This window comes from Sapajus apella, unplaced genomic scaffold (genome assembly GCF_009761245.1).
Source record: "Sapajus apella isolate SASKATOON/1434 unplaced genomic scaffold, GSC_monkey_1.0 scaffold48, whole genome shotgun sequence".
In the NCBI taxonomy this organism is placed as follows: domain Eukaryota; kingdom Metazoa; phylum Chordata; class Mammalia; order Primates; family Cebidae; genus Sapajus; species Sapajus apella.
In genome coordinates, this window is record NW_022436988.1 from 13,523,840 (window position 1) to 13,537,172 (window position 13,333).

Here is a 13,333-nt window from a genome sequence, read left to right on the forward strand (position 1 = left end):
AAAAAAAAAAAAAAAAAAAAAAAAAAAAAAAAAAAAAGACAGGAGAGAAGAAAGGAAATTTGGTTGCTAAATAAGCACAGAACTGCAATGTAGAGAAGCAAAATAAATTATAAAAAGTGTACTAGCTTTTCTCTTGCTTCCCTAACAAATTGTCACAGCCTTAGTGATTTAAAACAACACAAATTTATTGTTACAGTTATGTAGGTTAGAAGTCCAACACAGGCAGGGCACAGTGGCTCGTGCCTGTAATCCCAGCACTTTGGGAGACTGATGCAGGAGAACGGCTTGAGCCCAGGAGTTCAAGACTAGTCTGGGCAATAGAGTAAACCCCTATTTCTACAGAAAATTAAAAAATTAGCTGGGTAGGTGGCATGCGCCTGTAGTGCCAGCTACTCAGGAGGCTGAGGCAGGAGGATCGCTTGAGCCCAGAAGATTGGGGCTGTAGTGAGCTATGATTTTTGTCAGCACTTCAGCCTAGGTGACAGAGTGAGACCCTGTCTCAAAAACAAACAAACAAACAAATAGAAGTCCAACACACGGATATCTCTGGGATAAAGTCAAGGTGTTCCCAGGGCTCTCTGTTCCTTCCTGGAGGATCTACAGGATAATCTGTTTTCTGGCCTTTTCCAAATTCTAGGGGTCATCCACAGACCTTCCTCTGTCTTCACGGCCAGCAGTGGCGGATTGAGTTCTCCCATCACATAATTCTATTAGTCTCATCTTCTGCCTCTCTCTTTCACTTTTTAAGGACCTTTGTGATTATATTGCATCCACTGAGAATCAAGGATAATCTCCCTGTTTTAAGATCAGCTAATTAGCAACCTTAATTCTATCTCCAATCTTAAATCCATATCTCCATACAAATTAATATATTCACAGTTTCCAGGGATTAGGACAGCGGGGGTGGGGCTGATTATTCTGCCTATTTCAGGGGAATAGTGGCAAGGGTTGAAAAAAAGGAGGGAGGTAAAGACAGCATTTTCAAATGGAAGTGTTCCAGGTGTAACTTCAGGCCATCCTCACATTAATCTTTGTAGACACTAAAACCTCTGGATGTTTTTTGCATAGCTAAGCTAGAACCTATCCCACTTTGTACTTGTGCTATTTTATTTTTCAACTTGAATGTAGAAATTTTCATATATTTCTGTTAAATTTTATCTTTTAGGTTTTAGCTCAGAGTTCAAATTGTTAAAATAATTTTGTTTTCTGGTTCTGTCTTCAGTCATATTTTCTATGCTATATAGTTTTTGTTTCACCTGTTGATTTGACCAGAATAATTTCTTCACCTATATAATTTATGAAAAGCATGTACAAAAATCAGGGTACAGTTATCCAACTAATTTTGAATTTACCTAATCATAATTAAATCAGGCCCCTATTTTAGTCTCATCCACAAAGATATGAAGGATTGGATTAAATGCTTTGTTGAAATTAATTTATATCATGGCTATAAAATTCCATCTTCTCTCAAAGATCAAATAAAGAAGTATAGTGTGACTTGTCTTATTTTAGTCAGTCTGGTTCCAATTGACCACCAAATTCTAACACATTCAAGTATGGACTCTGGAGTTTTACTCTTCTGTTCTAAAGTTTTCAATGTATACCTTTTTACCATTTTTTAAGCAGGTGATTTATCACCTTTTTCATTTTTTACAGTTTCTCAGAACTCAGCAGCAATAGATCTTAGGTTACTTGTAAACAGCTGTGAGATGTAATTTGTGCCTGGAAACATGAACTTCTTTGAAACAGATAGATAGGTGTTTTCTTACTGCCTCCTTACCTATCTCAAGTTTCAGTTCTCTTTCTATGTGTTTCACCTTTACCTATGTAAAGTCCATTTTCTTTACTGAAGAGGGAAAGAAAAGAAAAATTGAGTCAAGTTTCTCTTTAATGTTTATATTATTCTCTTAGGTAAATTACAAACTTTATGTTTATACAAATTTATGAAGGTTTATTTCTGTCTGCCTTCTGTTTTAATGCTTCACTCTCATTAAACCAACCTTCCCACTTTTCTGTCTTGAAGTTACCAGGTAAAACTCTATTTCTCAATGATTTCTCTATAGCATTTTATAATTTGCACCACATATTTTAACAGTGGAAGAAATATTATCTTCCTTGTTTGATGCTTTTAAATTATTTTTTAAAAAACTCTCAGCACAATTGTTGATTTCTTTACCTTTTTTTCATTTGGTTCACCTAGAAGGTTGAGAGTTTTTACCAAGTAGGAATACTAGACAATAAATACTTTTTGGTTGGTTAAATCTTAAATATCAAATTTGGCTATACATTCTTCAAATATCAGTCTTCTTTCACTACTTTTTCTGTTTGGAGAAACAAAAAGAGTAAAATACTTAAAATTCTTTTTGTTGTAATAAAAATGATACTACTAATAATAATAGTAGTAATAATAAAAATCAAACAAACTAAAACTACCTTTAGAAGTCATTCTCTTCTCCAACCCCTTCCCATAACCCTCTAACAATTATCAACTAATCATTTTACTGAGCTATTTAATAACTATTTCAGCCACATTTGATATGCTAGTTTGGAATTCTATTTATCGGTAAAGCTGCTTGATTCCCTGTCTACTTTGTCAGCCAAGGTGGCATTTCTTTTTTTTTTTTTAATTTTATTATCCTAAGCCCCACACCCCGGCTGCATTTCTTTATGTGTTTTAACTCATTCTAGACAAATGTGCCAATTTGCAATGCTTTGAAATCATATCTAAACTCTAAATAGATAAATCACATCATTTCTCTTGAAATCTTTTTTTTAGCCTTGCAGAAACGTTAAATATTTAAAGACAAATACTAGTGTTTAATAATCATAGATTTTTTAAAAGTCATGTAATTTTCAATGTATTATAATCATGTAAATTAATGAACTTGATATTTTAAAAGGTGCTGCAACAATTTAACAATTTTGCTCTTAATTTTGGCAAAAATAGCATAGGGTATACATTAAATAAGGCTTTGATGTCTAGCAAATTAAAAACTAACACAAATAGAATTCATTGTTCACCAGCAGGAGAAGGGTACGTTGCAGGTTCGTATTTAGGGTAGCAAGCCTTATTCTCTTACTCTACATTAAATACTGTCAAAATTCTGGTTCACTGTTAATTTTGTACAGCTAGGCAACTTGTTAAATCTCAATCTACAACTCCCATGATTTATGTATTCCCATCTGATTTATTTGTCTAAGAAATTTATTAATGAGACGTGGGGTTTGGGGTTTCCACCATGACAACCCATCAGTATGGCTTGTTTCTCCTTCCTAGATACAGAGACTCAGAAAGGAATATCTTCCCTGAACAGCTTACTTAGTTCTGGGACCTGGTAACTATAGAAACTTAGATTGAGATTATATGGCTAAATTGTTTACAAGACACAAATAGTCTGATAAATAGCCTGTTCAAATAGGCAGTAAAATATGTCATGGTCCACACATCAATCTGCAGCAATCCTTTTATTAATAGGTCTTATTTAGTATTCCCTTTGCTAAATTATTCTCACAACTACATTACCATCTGCATTAGTCTGTTCTCACACAGCCATGAGGACATACTCATGACTAGGTGATTTATAAAGAAAACAGTTTAATTGACTCACAGTTTCACATGGCTAGGGAAGCCTCAGAAAACTTACAATCACGGCAGAAAGCACCTCTTCACAGGGCGGCAGAAGAGAGAATGAGTGCTGAGTGAAGAGGGGAGCCCCTTATAAAACCATTCAATCTTGTGAGAACTCACTATCATGAGAATAGCATGGGGAAAACTGTCCCCACGATTCAACTGTCTCCAACTGGTCTCAACTTTGACATATGGGGATTATCACAATTCAAGATGAGATTTGGTTGGTGACACAGAGCCAAACAATATCATCATTATAATTTTCTCATTCATCCTATAAGAGGAATTTGATATCTTCCCTTTTTATAAGTTGGTAGATTTCATTGAGTGAGTGGTGACATTTAGTGGGGGAAATGAAAATATGTGCATATTCTTGCTTATTACATGTGTTTTCTCATTGGTAGCATTAACAATATTTACTGTATACTATGACGCATAGGACTTGGAAGTTTAAATTGGTGTAAGAAAAAGCTTTTGGCTGGGTGAAGTGGCTCACGCCTGTAATCCCAGTACTTTTGGAGGCCAAGGACGGAGAATCACTTGAGCTTAGGAGCTTGAGACCAGCCTGGGCAACATGGCAAAACCCTGTCTCTACAAGAAGATGCAAAAACTAGCCTGCGTGGTGGCATGCACCTGTAGTCCCAGCTACTTAGGAGGCTGAGGTGGAAGGATCACTTGGGCCTGGGAGGTAGAGGTTGCAGTGAGCTGTGATCACACCAACCTGGGTGACAGAGCAAAACTTTGTCTCAAAGAAAGAAAGAAAGAAAAAGATAAGAAAAAGCTCTTAACCTCAGACTATTTACAATTTAATTGAAGAGATGGTACATAAATAAAATGATGTGAACAAGATGGTAGTATGTGTGCAGTTGGGAGGAGAGTGATATCATTTTGTCTCGGGTGATGAGATTTTTAGAGAATTGGGTTTTGGTCATGTCATTTTGAAGCAAGAGTTTTAAAAGCATAAGCAGACAGAATGAATGACACAGAACATTACAAGGATAAGTAATGCAAGAAACAAATGCCTAGAATAGTAGTAGAAATGAGTAGGCTTCTGAACTTATGGCAGTTTAAGGCTACTAGTGAGAAGTGTTGGGGTAAAAGTGTGGTTCAGTAACATTTTAATCATGTTTATCTTTGACTTTAATTTAAAGACCAGTTTCACCATGTTGGTCAGGCTGGTCTTGAACTCCTGAACTCAGGTGATCTGGCCACCTTGGCCTCCAAAGTGCTTGGATTACAGGCGTGAGCCGCCACGCCCGGCCTCACCTATATTTCTTTACTTGGCCCCAAATCCTAGGTCATTGAGAATTTATAACTAAAACGTTCTAGATGTTTCAAAAAGAGAATATATCATGAACAGTTTTCGTTACATGCTTTCTTTAGTTTTTTGGTGTAGTTTCTTGAACATTCTTACCTCCATTTCTCCCACCCTCACTGCTAGATCTTTTAAGCCAGGGGTCCCCAAACCCCAGGCCATGGACTGCTACTGGGGTCTATGGCCTGATAGGAACCAGGCCGCACAGCAGGAGGTGAGCAGAGGGCAAGTGAGTGAAACTTTATCTGTATTTAAAACTGCTCCCCATGGCTGGTATTATGGCCTGAGCTCCATCTCCTGTCAGATCAGCAATGGCATTAGATTGTCATAGGTGCAAGAACCCTATTGTGAACTGCACATGTGAGGGATCTAGGTTGTGCACTTCTTATGAAAATCTAATGCCTGATCATCTGTCACTGTCTCCCATCACCCCCAGATGGGACTGTCTAGTTGCAAGAAAAGAAGCTCAGAGCTCCCACTGAATCTACATTATGGTGAGTTGTATAATTATTTCATTACATATTACAATGTACTAATAATAAAGTGCACAGTAAATATAATGTGCTTGAATCATCGTAAAACCACCCTCCCTCCCCTGGAAAAATTGTCTTTCATGAAACTGGTCCCTCCCTGGTGACAAAAAGGTTGGGACCACTGTTTTAATCATCAAGGATTCTGACGAACCTCTTTGAATTTTCTATTTAATTCACATTCCATAAGATAAGTAAAACCTAATTACGCCTTGATTCTTTTTCCCCCTAAGCATTTAGAAAGCAGAGTGTATGTCGGGGAGATCTCGTTTAAATTCGAGAAGCAGAAAAAACAAAGACAAGTAAAAAAACAAAAACAAAACGTGATGTACACAGGATTGACAGAATTAAAAAAAAAAAAAAAAAGTCTGTGTGCAAAGGAGTGTGACCATGCAGAAATCTGGAGAGGAAAATATGTAATGTTAGTGTTAATACCTTGGCCCTATTTAGGTCACTTTGAATAATGAAACTCGAAACACCAGATTATATTTTTAGCACAGTAGGTGCAGTATCCAGTCTCTCACAGATGAGATGTCCTGTGTCTCAGGCCGTTTGGAAAATTCAGGATCTGCCGCGTTCCCAGACTTAGATGAGGACACTCCGCGAACTACAAGCACCCTCAAGTGCGAGGACGTCCCAGGTCGGGGTGTGAGGGCGAATGAGAGGGCTGGGGAGGAGAGGCAGGAGTTACGGAAAAGGGACCACAGTACCCCAGCCGCTGCGGCGGGAGGGAGAGGGGCTGCGGAGGACTCACAACGCGTTCAGAGAGGCCCATCCAAACGCCAGGAGACAGATGGCAAGGGTGCTTAACAGGGGACGTGACTGGGCGAGGCGGCTGAAGAGAGGCCGTGAGCCAAGGTCACCCGCCAGGCGGCGGCAGGTTTACCACTGAGACCCGCGCCCGTGGATTTTGCCCGTACCTCAAGAAATAGCATGGCGAGATCCCCGCAAATCCCAGGCGCGGAAGGCTCTGGGGAAGCGCTTCGAGGCCCGGCTCTAGCGGCTCAGGGACGCCGGGCAGCCGCGCGCCACCGCTCGCCCCGCCCTCGGGCGCGCTCCTCTGCCCGGCGCGCTGCTTGCCTGCGTGCGTCGGGAGCGCGCCCGTGCGCGGAGCCGCGTTTTCCAGAAGCCCGGTCCTCAGGGGCGCTTGAAAGGAGGCGAGCGCGACTTCGGTGCCGCGAGCTTCCCTCGCTGGCCGGCGCGCTGTAGGCTCTGCTTCAACCAGGGGCGCGCGGGTGCGCGCGGCCGCGTCCTCACACGGATCCCAGCCCTGTCACCCGCACTGGGTCCCCAGACTGAGCGCGTCCGGGCCTGACCGCGCTGCGGTTCCGGCCCTGAGGTGAGGAGGGCGTCGCGGGCGGCGGCGCTTGAGGCCACCCTGGGGCAGCCGTCCCTGAGGGAGTGAGGGGTCGAGGAGGGGCTGGCGAGCGAGGGGCGGCGGGGAGGGAAGGGGAGTCCGGCGTCTGAGGTGTGGGGTGAAGCGGGCTCGGCAGCGGGCCGAGGCGGCGAGCTGAGGGAAACAGACATCCCTCAGCTCCCGGGAAGCGCGGGTTGCCAGCCTCGAGGATGCGGTGGGAGCGCCGCTCACGATGCGGGCGTGAGAGGGTCGGGGTCCTGGGGCCGGGGCGCTGCGAGGCTCCCCTGGGACCGGGTCCGGCCGTGGGACATCGCGACACTGCCTTTGGCTGGACGCTGTCGTTCCACCCTTAGCAGCGTTAGGGAGAGAAGAAAAACATTGATGTAAATTTCCGTCCCAACAGCTGGATAATGAGCCCTTGCTCTTTCTTCCCCGAGGGGTTACGCGCGGATCTTTACCTTGTGTGTTAAAAAAGGGCTGAGAAGAAAATGTGCAGATCTCACGACACAGTTTGGGAGGGAAATTCCCTGATCCTAAAACGCAAATAGGAGCTCCAGGCACGGAAATATTTACGTGGATCGGAAAGCTGGGAAGGCTCGAGTCGGTAATAGCTGAAGGAGGCTTTCTCCTGGGCTCCTTAGGCTTCGACTTAACGTTTTGGAAATATGTCCGAAGATAATGAAGATAATAACCACGTTTACCTTCTCCGAGGGCGTTCTGAAGGAATCTAAGACGGGGAAAAGTATTTCCTAGACTACAGCTTTGAGCCAGGCTCGGTGGTAGCTCTTTTAATTCTTGACAGCAACCCTGTAGGGTTGGAGGGGTTATTCCAGTTGGGCAGATGTGGAGAATGGGCCTCAAAGAGGTTAAGTAACTTGTTAAGGTCTCAACTAGTAAAAGGGTATAGTTGGGATTCCAACCCAGTGATGCCAGACGCTAAATCTGGTGCTTTATCCACTGTATTTTGTGGTTGTCCGAAGAGCAATATTGTATGTGCTTTAGGGAAGACTCCATAGGAGGGAACATTATTAGGGTAGGTAGGGCTTTGGGTGTATTTGTGTTAAAATCAAACTAAAGAGGTGTTAATCTTTGAACATATGCTGTTTAAGTGTATTTCCTTTCAAACAGATTTAGTGTAGGGAAATCTTAACATTCATTATAAGCAAATTTATTAGTACATTACATGTTTATCGCATGTCTTTTATTTTTGAAAAGACAGGGTCTTGGGATGTAGTGTGGTGGTGCGATCACAGCTTACTGCAGCCTTTAACGTCTCGGCTCAAGGAAGCCTCCTGAGTATCTGGGGCTGCAGACATGTGCCACTGCGCCCAGCTAATTTTTTATTTGTTTTTTAGAGACGAGGTCTTGCTATATTGTCCAGGCTGGTTTGTTGCATGTCTTTTACATTCCAGATACTATACTGCATGACAAAAGTACCGATATGAATACAATTTATAATCTCTGTCCTTGAGTTTAGTTGAGAAGCTGATTGTTTAAAAGAATTTTATGATATTGTACTAAGTCGTTCTTTTCTAGTATGTGAATTAGTTGGATTAAAAATAGTTCTAAGGACAAGCTTTATGAACCTATTATGTATAAGAAAATTTATTGGATGACTTGTCATCTGTGTACCACTGCATTGTTATTTTCTCCTTCAGCAGGAAACACTGTCATAAAATTTAGGTTAAATTATATTGACAACTAGGATTTTTCTCTTTCTTTGATTCTTTTTTTTTTTTTTTTTTTTAAGACAGGGTCTCATTCTGTCACCCAGGCTGATGTACAGTAGCAGGATCTTGGCTCACTGCAGCCTGGACCTCCCAGGCTCAAATGATCCTCTCACCTCAGCCTCCCAAGTAGCTGGGACCAGTAGTTGCATGCCCCTACACCTGGCTAATTTGCTTTTGTTGTTGTTATTGGTGGTGGTGGTGGTGGTAGAGACAGTGTCTCACCATGTTGCCCAGGTTGACCTCAAACTCTTGGGCTCAAGCCACCCTCCTGCTGTGATTGCAGACGTGAGCCACTGCACCTGACTGCATTTTGTTTTATTATTGCATCACTTTCAGTAAAATTTAAAGCAATAGAGAAGATGAGAGCATTTATAATTTATCTCTTGTTAGGTTAAAAGGCATATTTTATAGTGTTTTATTTTATTGATTGAGAAGCAAATGATGTAGCTAAGCAGGACTTTATTTCATGTGCCTGAGATGTTCCTAGTCTCTCATTCCAAAAAATCTTTGTTGAAAAGCATAGCTAATACTAGATTGTATTTAAGTTTTTGTGGTTCAAAGTTGTAGTGAAATCAGTCTTCTGTTTAGGCTGAAATAGCACATCGTTGAAATGTATAACATTACTTCATGGTGGATTTTGGAAATTTCTTTTAATTGCTTCAGTTTTCTCAGTAAAGTAGGATTCAAGGTCATAATCTGAGGGTGATCCTACAGATGGAAACTTTGGAGATTTGTGGATTGGGAGAGTGATGGACTAGTGAAATATGTGATTACTAGGAAATTAAACAATTACTCGTAGATGTGAAAAATACAATGGAGGAAAGATATGAGTGCACAAATTAAGGTGTCTAATTTTGCATACCAGAAACTTCATAATGCATTCCCAATGCCTGCCTTTACCATGTTATCTAGAACATACATCAGCACCCCATGCTCCAGTTCACTTTGCTTTATGCCTCTGCCATATCGCAGGTTTCCCTGTTCTTTACAAAAGTCAGGCCCTTTTGTTTGGGAGTTTAGCTTTCTTTTCTTTCTGCCTGGAAATTCTGTTCTACTCCTTTCCAAGCTCTTTCCCTCTTATCACATTATATTAAATTTTATCTCTCTGCAAAGTTAGTGATAGTGTCTAACTTTTTTTGCCTCATAATGTTGGATGTGTAAATCTTTCAGTAAATGTTAAGTGAATATGCCACTTTTCTCACTTTCCCTCTTCTTCATTTTTAAACCTATAACAGGATTTGGCAAACTTTTTTTGTAAAGTGCCAGATAGTAAATATTTTGGGTTTTGCACATGGTATGGTCTCAATAACTTTACTGTTGTAGCACAAAAGCAGTCATAGATAATACATAAATGAATGAGCATGGCTGTATTCCAATAACACTGTATTTATAGACACTGAAATTTGAATTTCATATAATTCTTGCACATCACAAGATATTATTCTTTCTTTTTTTCAACCATTTATAAATGTAAGACACAGTGTTAGCTCATGGGCTGTGCCCAACATGCTGAGGGTTGGATTTAGACCCCTACCTCTTTCATCATAGTTTGTACTCCTTGATCTTTAACGACTCTCAGGAAGACTTGATAGAGGAATCTGTGGTAAGATGATATTGGTTATAATATTTCCATTGGTGGTAGAGAAGCAAAGATATATAAGGCAGTGTTTTTTTCATCAAGGATCTCATGGTCAAGTTCAAGATGAAAACAAATAAATAAATTAATGGTGACAGGGTATAGTTACTGCAGTTACAGTTATATTTACTGGATATAGAGGTAGAACAAAGGAGTGATAATCAGCTCCATGTCAATGTTAATAATGACATTTAGGCAATATGATTAAACATTGAGTTTATTTGAGCATAAAATTTGAGGATGGTCACATAGGAGGACACAGACTCCTAAAGGGTGGGCTAAATGCAACAAAATAGAGAGATTGGAGGGTCCTTTACATAGGCAAGGTCTGGGGATGGTTAGGTCTGGGTTACATCATTTTTCATACAAGGTTAGTACATAGTTAGAGCAATTCAATTAGTTATAGGCAGTGTTTCCTTTTTGGGGAAGGATATATTTAACATTTCACATTAAGGATGTAATGGTCAAAGGGTTTTTTATCATGGTCAAGGGGACTTTTATCCCTGGCACCATCTGGTCTGAGCTAGGAACAAGAAAATAAGGAAGGAATTTCATATATAACAAAAGGTCAGTAATTAAGAGGTCAAGCCAGTTTCCAAAGTCACCCTTCCTCAGGGCTAAACAACGTTTAGAAGCCCCAAGTAGACAGACTATCCATTTTCTGTTACATTTGCTTAGGTGGATAAGAAGTAACCTCTAACAGTCATTTGTTGGAGGTAAGGAATATATTTTCAGCTAGCCTTTCTGGAAATCCTTCAAGGATGCTAAGAAGGTGACTGACCACGTTTCTTATCAGGATGGCTCTAAACATTGGGATGACTGAACTTATGTATTTTATAGGATATAATCTTAATTCCTTCTCACAGAAATAAACATGGATATATTTTTTAATTAGCCTATATATGTAAAAATAATTTAAAAATTGTAAGGTTATTTTACCTGCTACATAATAAATGGATTGTTTATTCCACAGATATTTAGTTCCTCCTCTGCTGTGCAATGAGTTGTTTTACTAACAAAAAATATTTGAAAGAGATAATGGTATCATTAGATAAGTGATGGAGTTTTTTTAGGGGGGCAGGGGAAAGGGAGAGGCTCTTATAAACAAAGCACTGCTTTTAACAAAGGCAATAAGTGTAACGGTAGAACTACCTTAGATTTAAAAAAATGCTTTATAACTTTCAAATTTCTTATTTTAATTAAAACAAACTCATGCATCCTAAATAATTTTTCTCTAACAATTATTTCTAAAGGTTATGTACATTTTTATTACTTTTAGTGATGTGAAATATGTTCCATAGGACTTGGAATGTGGTGACTAGTACTTTTAAGTAAATTTTAAGTGAATTAAGAAGGGAATTTTTGATATTGAAATTTAGATTATGCAATTCCTGGTCTTTAAGTCAAATAATACATTAGAAAAAGAAGATGGGCTTTAGTGGGCTTTCAATTTTCTTGCAATTTATTGGATTTAGTATAAATTATTTTATTTCAGAAATTATTTATTTAGGAAAGTTAAATTGATTAAATCTTTAGAGATGTTAGGCGTTTAAAACTCATCTAATTATTATTTAAAGCCCTACAACAAACTTAGCATGTTTCTCAGGTGTGCTGTGGAACAATGGAAAATAACTTAAAAAATTTTTTTTTCATCCCTTATTTCTCTTTTTGCCATTTTTCTTTAGCAGCTAAGAATTGGCTTTGCTAAAGAGTTTTTAAAGTATTTTATTGGTAAGATTTTGAGTTGGAACCCTTTGGTCTTGTATTAACTCAGCTGCTGAGTTAACTCCCAGATATTGTCTGTAGAGCTGTTCCTACTTAGAGCCAATTAAACTTAAACCGTTAAACTTGGGGTAGGGCAAACAACTTTTTACTACCTTTTTCTCTTATTCTTCCAAAAACCATCACATAAAGCTGTAAAATTTTGGAATTTTAGTATAGAAAGAGGAAATGTATAGCTCCATGCTAAATATGGGGTTTCTTGTGTCCCAAGAAAAGGGTTTGACCTGATAAGTCAAACCCTTCATAGATGTCCCCTTTCTGGTCATTCTTCTCTTGTAACTTTGCACCCTTGTTTTCTGATATACACTTCTGTCAGGAACACCACTTTCATGTCACCTCTGCTGTGTGGATTTCCACATTTCTTTCAGGAAACCTCATTCTTTCATCCACAAGAGTTGCTCCCATCTCAAGTTACTAACCCTTTATTTTTGGGTGTTCTTCAGTATAGCAAAATACTGCCTTCTCATATTCTTCCCTCATCCCAGTTTTCCCACCTAACTCCCTGTTTGGATAGTCAGTATTGTCCTTTGGCATTCCAGATCCTGCAAAAGAGTAGAGAATGGGGTGAAGAGAGGGGCCTTTGTGATTACCATACCAGTGAGAGTTATAGCCACATCTTTTTTATACTGTCTTGTTCCTCTGTCTTCTCGCCAAAGGACAGGTATTCTCAGAGACAATGTGGTCTCAACACCTGAAAAGGAAGCAAAATATTTTCCCCAGCACCTCATCATTTGCAAAGAATTTTTACATAAAGGTTAATGTTTACATTATTTTGCAGACCAGTCCTTGCTTATTTACTACCCATATCCCTTTTCAAAATGGGTCTGCTTAGACAATGTGGACTAGTGGGATCGGATGATGCAGCAGGCAGAGAGGAGGGTGAATAGGTACATTGTTGGGTCAGTTTACGAAGACCTGTCTATAGCTTTGAAGTTTCTGTTTTAAATCAACATGAAAGTTTAAAGAATTAACGTTAAGAATGTTTTCTTTTCAAACAGCTAAACCATATATTTCTTTTCTTTTCTTTTTTTTTTTTTTTTTTTTCTTTTTGAGATGGAGTTTCGCTCTGGTTACCCAGGCTGGAGTGCAATGGTGTGATCTCGGCTCAGCGCAACCTCCGCCTCCTGGGTTCAGGCAATTCTCCTGCCTCAGCCTCCTGAGTAGCTGGGATTACAGGCACGCGCCACCATGCCCAGCTAATTTTTTGTATTTTTAGTAGAGACGGGGTTTCACCATGTTGACCAAGATGGTCTCGATCTCTTGACCTCGTGATCCACCCGCCTCAACCTCCCAAAGTGCTGGGATTACAGGCTTGAGCCACTGCGCCCGGCTAAACCAAATATTTCATATGATGA

General features: G+C 39.8%; 1 protein-coding gene and 1 long non-coding RNA gene across 3 annotated transcripts in view; one reads left to right on the plus strand and one right to left on the minus strand.

The window, feature by feature from the left end:
- The window catches only part of LOC116525748, a 22,001-nt gene extending 15,472 nt beyond the window's left edge, over positions 1 to 6,529 (minus strand). The window contains exon 1 of the long non-coding RNA XR_004257805.1: positions 6,394 to 6,529. This is a non-coding gene — a long non-coding RNA (uncharacterized LOC116525748). The remainder of the gene's footprint in view (positions 1 to 6,393) is intronic.
- Positions 6,530 to 6,578: 49 nt separating this feature from the next.
- Positions 6,579 to 13,333, plus strand: part of ABCA5 (ATP binding cassette subfamily A member 5) — a 100,910-nt gene continuing 94,155 nt past the window's right edge. The window contains exon 1 of one of the 2 annotated variants that reach the window (XM_032241888.1): positions 6,579 to 6,874. The gene's annotated coding sequence lies outside the window, so the exon portion shown is untranslated. The remainder of the gene's footprint in view (positions 6,875 to 13,333) is intronic. The other variant, XM_032241887.1, reaches the window with a different exon arrangement.